This window comes from Rhincodon typus, chromosome 25 (genome assembly GCF_021869965.1).
Source record: "Rhincodon typus isolate 14 chromosome 25, sRhiTyp1.1, whole genome shotgun sequence".
Lineage (NCBI taxonomy): Eukaryota > Metazoa > Chordata > Chondrichthyes > Orectolobiformes > Rhincodontidae > Rhincodon > Rhincodon typus.
Genome location: NC_063356.1, coordinates 16713604 through 16726308, shown reverse-complemented (window position 1 = coordinate 16726308; position 12705 = coordinate 16713604). Strand labels below are relative to the sequence as shown.

The following is a 12705-nucleotide window of genomic DNA, read 5'->3' as shown; positions in this document are numbered from 1 at the left end:
CGTCACTGACATTTCATCTGAACTACTTGATGCTACAATTCTGCCTTAATCTGTTAAAATTTACATCATTTTTATTTTTGATGCTGTTTTAACTTGGTAATTAAGTCAAGAGAAAATGACAAACTGAATTGTGATTGGTTGGATAACAAAATACTAATTTATACCCAACTGTCCTATCTACTACCGCAATCGTATGGAAGACTGCCATTAGCTATTACTGAGTCATTGTTGTTCTTAAAGTCTGCAAGGTATTTTGTCAGTTTTGCCTTGGAGAGAAGGAAATAACTTTGCATCTGTTACTAATAGCTTTCTAATGCTAATTAAGTAGCTCTTTCAGGAATTAGTATGGAGACAATGGGTTGCGTGGCCTTCTGTAAAATTCTAAGTAAAATGTGAAAACCATGTTACAAGAATTGCAATGTAGATGCACCAAAATGCCAAATATGGCTATTATGATTTGTAACTCCAAAAAGGTCAAAATAGGAAAATGCAGAATCATGTTCCCATAACACTGACACAAAATGTGCCTTATTATCAAAACTAGTAGCATACATTGGGCTGCATCTCGGAGTGTTTTTTTCCCCCCCAAATCACCAAGTTAGTATCAGTTTTTCGCAACAGATAATTATCAAAAAGGAACTGGGTTGAGTTGGTCAAAAGCTATTTCACTTGTCCAGCAGATTTTTTTTTTTTAGTCCCTTGTGGGATGTAGTCTTTGCTGGCTGGCCAGCATTCATTACCTGTCCCTCGTTGCCTTTGAGATTGAAGGGACACTCATTAATGTGGGCTGAACATGAAAAGTCAGGTTACAATTCCATGCCAATTCACCTTTTGCAGTTAATGTTTATTGCCTAAAAGCATGTCCCTTGAAATACTTCATAAAGGGCCATATAAATTTATAACAGTAAAGGACACTGCCATGCTTTTACATTTTCTTTTTTTAAATAAAAATAAGGTTACCTGCCCTCCATTTTACATTGTTAAAAGTTTCCATGCTCCATTCACCAAGAATTCACTGTAAATCTCTCCTCACTTCCTTACTGGTGGCTTTAATTGATGAAGCATTATCACTGACTCAATAACCAAAGTAGCCACAATTCATGTTTGATATTGCTAAAATAAGGGATGGGTTCTTGTTGCTTTTTATATTGCATTCAACATGACAAGCACAAGAATGTGAAAGATCCAACAGAAGCAATAATTTTTACCACATGAGAAAAGGCTGATGGCTTTGGATGTTGCTGTGGAGATTGCACTGGGAGCTTTTGTCCCACATGCTTTGACTCAATTTTGAAAAGTGGTTTGTCATTTTTTTGCCTGATGATAACATGATAAGCTTCAACACGATGTCACTTTTTTTTTCCAGCAATAGTCAATTTCTGTACTACTGACTACTTTATGTTTACCTTTATTAAACTTTCACAATATTATAATCCTCACTGCTACAGTGGAAATAGTCATAATAGCTAGAATCCTTTCTCATGATGAGAATTTTTCATATGTGGATGAAAAAGATGATTGGAGAAAAACTTTGGTGTTTCTGCTTCTCACTTAAATGTGCACAAGACTGTAGTACAGCTCACGGCCTCAGAGGGGCAGTCTGATATTGAAGATGTAGAACATCATCGATAATTTTGAGGCGCCATGTCTTTATAAACTTAATGCAAAGTCAGATTTTAGTAGGGAAAGTGGGTGATAGTAGTTTTTAGAATTTTTCAAAAGAAAATTTGGAATAAATTTAAACACCTTTTTCCATGAAGGTACTTCAAATTATTGAGATTTTAATGGTCACATTTTTTTTGTTTAATCTGATTAAATCTTGTTAAATGTAAAAGATTGAATTTTATTTAATTAATTTAGTAGCACAGCTTTGTATTGATCAATTAAAACAAAATTAGTTTGACCTTATCCAGTGTTAATAACTACATGATGTTCAAAACCCTCAGCTGCAACTACACTGGAACAGAATGTGTTTATCATTAATGATTCAGAATTGTAGTGGACTATCCAGAATGAGTTTGAGCAAGTAAGAAATGCCTGTGCTTTTTAGTGGTATGTAATTGTAAGATGACCAAAATGGTATCATTATTTTATCTGGGTTATATTTACATTGTAACAGGGAATGATATTTGTGATCTTTTCTATTCTTAAGTGTGCACAGATCATATTAAGTTTGCACTATTCAAATAGTTGTGAACTAGATTTGCAATGCAAAGTTGTCTTCCACAATAGTCAGCTAAATGCATGCATTGACTTCAGCCAAAGAGCCTAAATGTGAGCTAATATTTGTTGATTGCGAATTCCATACTTTGCAGGTTGGAAAGTGGTCGTCTTTTTAAAAAGAAAACCTCTATTGCTTATTCACTATAATATTGCATCTGAATAGTAGAAGTGATTTTTTATTTACAGTAGCATAATTTGGATAATATATGCATGGTAAAACAAATAATGACAGCTCTGATTTTAATCATTTTAATTGCATGTAGGAGATTTGTCATATGTGGAAAAGTATACTTTAAAACTGGTTTTGTCAATAGGTATATGTAGTTGCTATATAAATATGTTCAAACTGTTTTAAGCAATGCAGGTCAGCCCCCACAATTGCTGTAAAATAAGAGTATTCACAGTACTGAGTCCATATATGAATGTTGTGTTTATTCTAGCAGTTAGCAGTGTACGCATGTGAATATTACATGCATTATGAAAGGTTAGTAACAAAAAACAAATATAAAATCCATGACTCTCAACCAGAAAAGCTAACCTAAGCGAGGAATATTGGATGCAGTGTGAGCGTGATCAGAATGAAAATGTTAAACAGCAGGGGAACAAAGAGTTGAAGAACTGGTTTCTTGCGGGGAGTGGGGTGGAGAACTCCTGTTGGAGTAACTAGAATGTGGTATGTTTACTTGGCTGTGCAATCTTATTTAAAGTAAACTTGAACGTGTGATATTGAAGTAAATGCCAGCAGTACTTCAAAATGGCTATGCCCTTAGCCACCCTGTTTCAGTACAACTACAACATTGGCATCTACCTGGCAATTTGGAAAATTACCCAAATATGTCCTTTAGACACAAAAGGCAAATCCACCCTGGCCAATTACTGCCGCATCAGTCTATCTTGATTAGTAGTTAAGTAGTATAGTAGGGGGTCATCATCAACAGTGCTATCAATCATCAAGTCATCACTGTGGGAGTTCCTCAGGATATTGTCCTATGCCCAACCATTTTCATCTGTTTCAGCAATGACCTTCTTCCATCATAATGTTAGAAGTTGGGATGTTTGATAATTGTGCGAAGTCTAGCACTGTTTGCGATTCCTTATACTGAAGCAGTCCATTGTCCAAATGCAGCAAGACGCATGCCCATTGACGATATCCAGGCTTGTCACGACAAGTGCCAAGTGATATTGTGCCAGGCAATGTCCGAGCGATGCTATTTCCATCAAAACTATTTCCATTTGTCCAAACACCATTTCCGCCACCTCCAGCAAGATGCCACCACCAGACACACATTCCCCTCCCCTCCCTTATCCACCTTCCGCAGGGACTGTTCCCTCCGGGACACCCTGGTCCACACTTCCTTCACCCCCAGCAGCCCCCACAGCCCTACGGCACCTTCCCCTGTAACCGGCGAAGGTGCAACACCTGCCCATTTACCTCCTCCCTCCCCACTATCCAAGGGCCCAAACATACCTTCCAGGTGAACCAACACTTCACTTGCAGTTCCAAGATTCTAGTCTGCTGCATTCGCTGCTCACAATGTGGTCTTCTCTACATTGGGGAAACGAAGCACAGACTTGGCGACCGCTTCGCAGAACATCTACGTTCTGCTCGCAAAAAAGACCCTGAACTACCTGTTGCCTGCCACTTCAATGCATCACCTTGCTCCCTGGCCAACATCTCTGTCTCTGGCTCGCTACAGTGTTCCAGTGAAGCCCAACGCAAGCTGGAGGAACAACACCTCATTTTCCGCTTGGGGACCCTACAGCCCTCCGGACTCAATATTGAGTTCAATAATTTTAGAGCCTAAAGTCTCCCATGTCCCTGCCCCCCACCCCACACACCAGGCCTTGTTACCACATAGCCTGCCACTACACACCCCCTGTTAGTCACTAACAGTCCCCATTAACAACTGTTCACCCTCCCAGCCTGATTGTTAGCAATTCCTTTGTCTGTCCAACTGTCTTTCTCTCTCTTTGGGCTCTATCTTATCATTTACTCCCTATCCCACCCACCTCCCTATTTTCTGCATATAAACTGACGTTTTCCCAGCCACCATCAGTTCTGAGGAAGGGTCACCGGACCCGAAAGGTTAACTCTGTTTTCTCCTCCACAGATGCTGCCAGACCTGCTGAGCTTTTCCAGCAACTTTGTTTTTGTTCCTGATTTACAGCATCCGCAGTTCTTTTGGTTTCCATTGGTCCTTGACTTACAATGGCATTGCTACTGCTAGTTCTCCCACTATTAACATCCCAGTGGTAAACATTGACCAGAAACTGAACTGGACTACAACAGCATGTCAGAGGCTTGGAATTCTGCAGCAAATAGCTTACCATCTCATTCCGCAGAACTTGCCCACCATCAGCAAGGCACAAATGACGAGAGTAATGGAAAACTCTGTTTGCCTGAATGAGTGCTGCTCCTACAACACTCCAAGCTTGACATCATCCTGCACAAAGTAGCCCACTTGATTGGCACCATACCCACAAACATTTTCATATTTATCAAATATTTTTGTAATTTAATTTACTTGTATAGTTTACTGAAACAAAATACAAAAGGGGCTTGCAATTAACTTGAATCTACTAGACACATTGTCAATACACTAATGTATTAGAAAATGCATTTCATTACCTGTTTTTGCACACTATGGTACGCCATTTCTGAAGAAGGATCCTGACCCAAAACGTCAGCTTTCCTGCTGCTCTGATGCTGCCTGGCCTGCTGTGTTCCTCCAGCTCCACACTGTTATCTCTAACTCCAGCATCGGCAGTTCTTACTATCTCGTGGTATGCAATATCTTTTTCTTTTCCCACAAATGTTCCCAACAAACGTTATGAGTACTTTAAGAACAGTAAGTACATGCTAGTTGTATAGATAAATGTGGAGCATATTGTGAGTTGGTAACATCTGTCAGCTATTGATCCCATTACATATCCTTTATTATAGAAGCATTTATTTATATTGGCAATGTAATTCTATGTCTTCAGCATAATTCTTGGTGCCTGGTATTTTGGATATTAAATTTTACTGCAGCTTTAACAAGATGTTTAATACAGGTTTTGGAGTGATTAAGAATCAAATTTTAATTAAAAGCAAAAATTCTGTGAATGCTGGAAATCTGAAAGAAAAGCAAGTGCTGGAGAAACTCAGTAGGTCTGGCAGCATCTGTGGAGAGAAACAAAGCTGTTTCAAGTTTGATATGATTCTTCAGAGCAGATTTATTGCTTCAGGTGATTAATTGCTGTTTCCAGTGTATTTGGGCAACTATTTGGAAACATATTTCCTGTTGTTTAATCTTTCCCATGGGGGAAGGAGGTGGGTTTTGATGAATTTAGGTGCTACAGGTTCCAATGTTTGAACAATGCAGCAACCAAATAGATACATGCAACTTTATCAGTAAATTATAGAAAATGACATGAAATATTATCAGTTAACATTTTTTTTTTTAAACTAAAACTTAAAAACTTGTGTCCAAAACCTGGATTTTGCACTCTGGAATTTCTTTCTTTCTTAAATTCCTAATCCTATCACCATTATATTTTGGATCAAACTTTTTGTCACATCCTTATCCTTTTCTGGCCAAATCTTTGTTACCCATACATCGTCTGTGAAGTGCCTGAATATTTTTAGGTGAAAGATACTATATAAAAGGAAATATTCTTTTAGATGAAAACAAAGTTAGTTCAAAACAAAAAAAAGTGCAGTTCTGTTTATTTGATATACTAGACTTGTAAAATTATAGCTACTTTGTTGTGGTTAGTTCATACTAGTAAACTTACTTGTATCTTTATTCTGCTTATTAGCAGTAGTTAGAGCGAACTAACCTATTTATATCAACTTGTATTTAGTTCTATTTAAGTTTATTTATAATTTATAACATCTTTTGATTTTGAGACAGTGAGCAGTTTACAGAAGTATAGTGCAGTGTACCTACTAACTATGACAAATTACTATATTTAATGAATGCCAAATAACATTAGAAAAATTATTTTTCTACAGAACAATGTGCATATGGGTCTATACATCAGTAGAATTCAGGAGTATCAAAATATTACTGTCTAAAGCTTCTGTCATTGGGTCAGAGGTTGAAGTCCAACAATTTTTAACAGTATGTGCAGTTTGGCTGTTACAAAGTCTTTTTAATCTAATAAGCTGATCATAAATATCACTATGTATAAATTACAATTCATTTGTGATACACAAGTACAGTAATGCTGAAAATATGAAACTTGCTACCAAAGTTTTTCATTTTCCACGCATAAGGATAGACCAGAATACCAAATTTCAAAAGGAACAGCAACTTGTACTGCATGAGAGACCAGGTTGGCTGGTAAGCAGACTCTGGTTGAGGCTGTGCCATGGAAAATGCATGGAATCCCTATAGTGTGGAAGCAGGCTATTTGGCCCATTAAGTCGACTCTCACCCTGTGAAGAGCATCCCACCCAGATCCACCCCCTTAACCTTTTCCTGTAACCCTGCATTTCCCATGGTTAATCCACCTAGCCTGCACATCCCTGGACACTATGGGCAATTTAGCATGGCCAGTCCACCTAACCTGTGCATCTTTGGACTGTGGGTGGAAACCCATGCAGACATGGGGAGAATGTGCAAACTCGGCACAGTTGCCTGAGGATGGAATTGAACTCTGGTTCCCTGGTGCTGTGAGGTAGCAGTGCTAACCACTGAGCCACGTGCTGCTTATTGAGCAAAACATGCCGGGGGCTTGAGAGTCAACTCAACGTTTTTGAATTTAAACAAAAGCTTTGACATAACTTCCAGGTGCAATCTCCTTGACAATACCTTGACCAATTAGAATCCACTTTGCAACCAATCAGGTTTCTGTTCTCATGTAGTAGAAACTATTGTTCTTTTTGAAATCTGGTATTCTTGAATCAGCCCTGATGAATCAAGGACACAAAGCTTCAACAGCATGTCTCTGGCAGTTAGCACTTCGGTATACCATGTGACTTGATATTTGTAACTTATCAAAGTTATAATTTGTGAGTTCAATTCAAATATCCCAAAAATGCTGTTCTGGTTAAATATTTGAAAATAGAACCAGAAATATCCTTGGCAGTAATTTGGAATTGATGAGCTAATGTCTTACGTGGTTCTGATCCATTCAGATGTTATAACAACTACTCTTTTTACAATACAAACCATAAAATTCACTGCTTTTCTAGTTTCCTGCAACCTCTATAAATCTAGAGCAATCTTATTTTCTAGATCAGACTGTACTGAAGCCCGATTCTTCTGCAGACCCAAGAGTATCTAAATACTATAGTCAACATAAATATTCAGCATGCACTCAGCATTATGGCATCATTTTGGGGGCATTTAAAATTGTGTGCTGTCAACTGCTGTTCTTGCTCAATGGCAATTCTGTCACCTCTATGAATCTGAGGTACTAATTCAGGCATAGTCTTTCAGAACTACTCATTTGGTAAAACGTTTGCTGCTGTTTGACTTTTATGAATGTAAGATAACTTTTTAATTAATTATCTAGGATGACCTACAAGACTGGATGAATTTGCTTACAATTTTCTCTAGTCAAATGATGCAGATGTTGGAAGTAAAAGTAAACAGGATTGAGACAGATTTTCACATATGATATGTCAATAACACTTCCATCTTAAGTTTATATAATTCTAAAAGTCCATGAAAGATGTATACCTGGGTTATTTGCACTTCATTATAGTGTACTATATATCCATTTTTGAAATGGGGCACTGCATTTCACTTTGAAGCCATAATTCTCGACCCTTTTTTTGTGCATTAATATGATTATGTAACTTAAGCATTACCTCTAAAGGTCATATTCACATTCAGGAAAAATATATTAAGATGCAGGTATCAGAATGGTATTTCTCAGGATCTCTCATCAAACTGTTGGTTATAGAGATAATTGTTAAGTCCATACATACATAATATACAACTTGTGTATTCTTTCAATGTTACATATCTAGTGGTGCATGTTATTTATGCCAAGTGACTTGGTGAAAATGAGAAAGACGGTTTCAATTGTGCTTTAAATTGCCGTGTCACTTTGCCTAAAGTAGACCTCAACTATTATTAAGAGTATGAGCATTATCAGTATAAGGTGTTTACAAATGACTGCTGCTACAAGTACTCGTATGATGTTTATGCTATTAGTTGGAGAAAATAAACATGAATATTACTGTGTCCATCTTTTCTCACTCCTGAATATAAGGTCATTATAATTATACTTTTTCAAAATAAATTGAATACAATAAGTGAGCTGATTTTTGTTTTTGTGTGTGCCCGTGTATTGTATACAGTTTGCCATGATAGTGGAAATTTGACTTTTTTTGTTTTAAAATGAGGGATAGGTCATGACCACCAATGACCTAACATATAGTCTCAGCTTTCTGATCATCTGTTTAATCTCTCCTGAGTTTAAAGTGAATTTTAGCCATCTCCAATTCATGTTGTGGACACTATTATATGTTGGGATTAAAACTTCTTAATCACTCACAGCATTAACTGCTGTAAGGAGGAAATAAAAAATCTGATCTGAGTTACCTTCCTTTGCCAACTAGTCATAACTAGAATTTTTAAGCAGGTAGCAAGAAGCATGGTTTCAAGACTGCTACAGTTTTTGTAAATTATCAATGTGATTAGTCTAGCTGCTGCAACAAGTCAAGCAATATTAAAGATCAAGTGAAATCCTTAAATTTTTCAGAACAATACTTATTTTAAAATGGAAGCTGTTTTGAAGTAATGCTGGATAAACATCTTCTCAAGTCACATCATCACTGAAATCTCCTGTTTGTAATGGGCATGCCTCTGATATTTTCCATTTACGTTATGTTGTGGCAATAATATATGCTAGGACTTAGGCTGAAATTGTCAATTCAACATATTAACCTTGCAGATATCACCAAGTAAAGTCTTGGTGATCTCTAATCCAACAAAGACTTGGTGACAATACACTAATAAGCTGACCCATGGACTATAATGCCAACTGTCATATTCCAAAGTTAATTGTTGGCTATCTGTAATTTTAGGCTGCACAAGTCAAATAGTTAATTGTTTTATGTTTATATAAATGGCCAGTTTAACTACTAAAAAATTATGGGGCCAACAGGATATCCAATTTTACATTTCTTCCTTTTACAGCCTTCTGATTTGAATATTAGATACAGTTGTGAGAAAATAAGTCTTTCAAAACTGCTGCCATTCTCCTTTGGCATGGTTAAAAGCTCTTTTTTGAGGGACATTACTATTTTTCTTCACCATCTGTATACTTTTCCACCACTAATAGACTCCACTCCTTTCTGCTTTTCACCTTTGTTTTGCCACTCAACTTGCAATGGGGACATATGAAAATGTTCAAACAATTCTCTAGGTTGACTTTTGTATGAACAACAATGACCATTATGTATTGAAGAGAGAGAATTGCAACTAAACCAGAACTCAACGTGTGAAGTGCAGCTGTCTGAGAAAAGCAGATTCTTTAAGGATACAGAGATTAAACCACGCAGGACTGATATTTGATGAGCTGATCGTTTTTGAAAGAGAAGAATGTTACGAATAATCACGATCACCCCTTTGTAAGTATACCTGTTGGATGCATTCAGGGAAAAGTCTATATTCTTTCAGATGCAGAACAAATTGAGTAGTCTGTGTCCCTCTTCATTGGAACTTTTATCAGGAATGATGTAGGGATGAAAATTTGTACATAAAATCACGGATTATTCTAATCGCACTGGAATTGTTTTAATACATTTTAATTAGTTTCCATTTAAAAAGTGAATTTTATTGATTTGCATATAACCAACAGTGCATCTGAAATTAATTTCTGATTGGAATTTTTACAGTAAAGTGAAGGAAACATTTGCAAGAAGTAATATAGTACACTGTTGCATTCAGTTGAATCTGGAAAGAATAGCAATAATGTTACTAGATTTTAATTTTGAAGTGTCTTACCTTCTGATTTCTCACAACTTGCTTAGCACACTGGCATTTTCGTTTCGTAGGAAAAGAACTTGGGCTTATATAAACATTAACAGGTTTTTGTGTAATATCTAATAAACCTGAACCGGTCATGAAGTGACAGTGAGAACACCAGATAAGAGCTGTGGTGCTAGTATTTATTCATTATCTATACTAAGGAAACACTCACAGACCATAGTTCAGCATGACTTCATGCAAAACAACTAAGTAATTGAAAATCATTGCAAACATGGAAGCATTAGAGAGATTACAGAACTGTCTGTACTGAGGTCTATAGGTGTATTTCATTTGCAGTAATAGAGACGAGCAGTAAAACCTGTTTGGATTCCATTCATTTGGGTTGTTCATCAGTGCAAAGTCTATCTTTCCTCCTATCCTCATTTCTAAGGATTGGGCCATGATTGACCAAAGGGGAGGTGATAGCCTTGTGGTTACTGAAGTGACCCAGGTACCCGCATGGGCCCAAGCTATGCCTGCCCCTTTGTAGGTTATGTGCAACAATCCCTCTTCCGTACCTACACTGGCCCTAAACCCCACCTCTTCCTCCGTTACATTGACTGTATCGGCAGCGCCTCGTGCTCCCACAAGGAGCTCGAACAGTTCATCCACTTCACCAACACCTTCCACCCCATCCTTAAGTTCACCTGGACCATCTCTAACACCTCTCTCACCTTCCTGGACCTCTCTGTCTCCATCTTGGGCAACCACCTAGAAACCAATATCCATTTCAAGTCCACCGACTCCCACAGCTACCTAGAATACACCTCCTCCCACCCACCTTCCTGCAAAAATGCCATCCCCTATTCCCAATTCCTTCGCCTCCGCCGCATCTGCTCCCAGGATGAGGCATTCCACTCCCGTACATCTGATGCCCCCTTTTTTTAAGCCCCCCACCCCCCCCCCTCAGACCCCCCGCTCAGTGGTCGAGAATGCCCTCGACCGTATTTCCCGCAACTCATCCCTCACACCCCGCCAACCTCCGGATCCAACGCATCATCTTCCGACACTTCCACCATCTGCAATCCGACCCCACCACCAAAGACATTTTTCCCTCCCCACCCTTATCTGCTTTCCGGAGGGACCACTCTCTCCGTGACTCCCTTGTCCGCTCCACATTCACCTCCAGCCCCACCACATCCGGCACTTTTCCCTGCAACTGCAAGAAGTGCTATACCTGCCCCCACACCTCCTCCCTCACGCCCATCCCAGGCCCCAAGAAGACTTTCCACATCAAGCAGATGTTCACCTGCACATCTGCTAATGTGGTATACTGCATCCGCTGTACCCGTTGTGGCCTCCTCTACATCGGGGAAACCAAGCGGAGGCTTGGGGACCACTTTGCAGAACACCTACACTCGATTCGCAATAAACAACTGCACCTCCCAGTCGCGAACCATTTCAACTTCCCCCTCCCATTCCTCAGACGACATGTCCATCCTGGGCCTCCTGCAGTGCCACAACGATGCCACCCGAAGGTTGCAGGAACAGCAACTCCTATTCCGCTTGGGAACCCTGCAGCCCAATGGTATCAATGTGGATTTCACAAGCTTCAAAATCTCCCCTCCCTCTACCGCATCCCAAAACCAGCCCAGTTCGTCCCCGCTTCCCTAACCTGTTCTTCCTCCCACCTATCCCCTCCTCCCACCTATCCCCTCCTCCCACCTCAAGCCGCACCCCCACTTCCTACCTACTAACCTCATCCTGCCCCCTTGACCTGTCCGTCCTCCCTGGACTGACCTATCTCCTCCCTACCTCCCCACCTACACTCACCTTTACCGGCTCCATCCCCGCCTCTTTGACCTATCTGTTTCCTCTCCACCTATCTTCTCCTTTATCCATTTTCTATCCGCCTCCCCCTCTCTCCCTATTTATTTCAGAACCCCCTTCCCCTTCCCCATTTCTGATGAAGGGTCTAGGCCCGAAACGTCAGCCTTCCTGCTCCTCTGATGCTGCTTGGCCTGCTGTGTTCATCCAGCTCTACATCTTGTTATCTAATATTCCTGGGACCTGGGTTTGAATTTGGTGGTGAATTTGAATTAAGAATCTAATGACGATCATGAACCCATTGCTGATTGTCAGGAAAAACCCATCTGGTTCACTAATGTCTGGCCTGTGTGTGACTCCAGCCCCGCAACGAAATGCTAGCCTAGCCAACGACACCCTCATCCCGTGAATGAGTTTTTTTTTAAAAAAACTTTCATTGGATTGATTCACACTTGCTTAAGTACTGCAATGTTTTCCTATTGCCCTCTGGAAGATAGCTACCCAGGAAACTTCCATGTTTAGCCCCTGTCATCAATAATGGAAACAAGTGGGAAAGTAGTGTTAAAACCAAAATCAAATCAGCCTTGATCGTATTAAATAGTATGGGATCTCAAGCGATTGTGCCGTACGATGTAGGAACAGAATTAGGCCATTGGGCATTTCCAGGTCTGCTTTGACATAGTTGTGTATATTTCATATACAGCTTACTCCTACTTGTGGTTCTAATTTTTTTCAATGGAGA

At 39.3% G+C, this 12705-nt stretch overlaps 1 protein-coding gene across 2 annotated transcripts in view; it reads right to left on the bottom strand.

Annotated features, from left to right (window-relative positions):
* LOC109927162 (6-phosphofructo-2-kinase/fructose-2,6-bisphosphatase 2) overlaps positions 1 to 4908 on the bottom strand; it is a 66876-nt gene extending 61968 nt beyond the window's left edge. The window contains exon 1 of one of the 2 annotated variants that reach the window (XM_048611995.1): positions 4853 to 4908. The gene's annotated coding sequence lies outside the window, so the exon portion shown is untranslated. The remainder of the gene's footprint in view (positions 1 to 4852) is intronic. The other variant, XM_048611994.1, reaches the window with a different exon arrangement.
* Positions 4909 to 12705: the final 7797 nt, after the last annotated feature.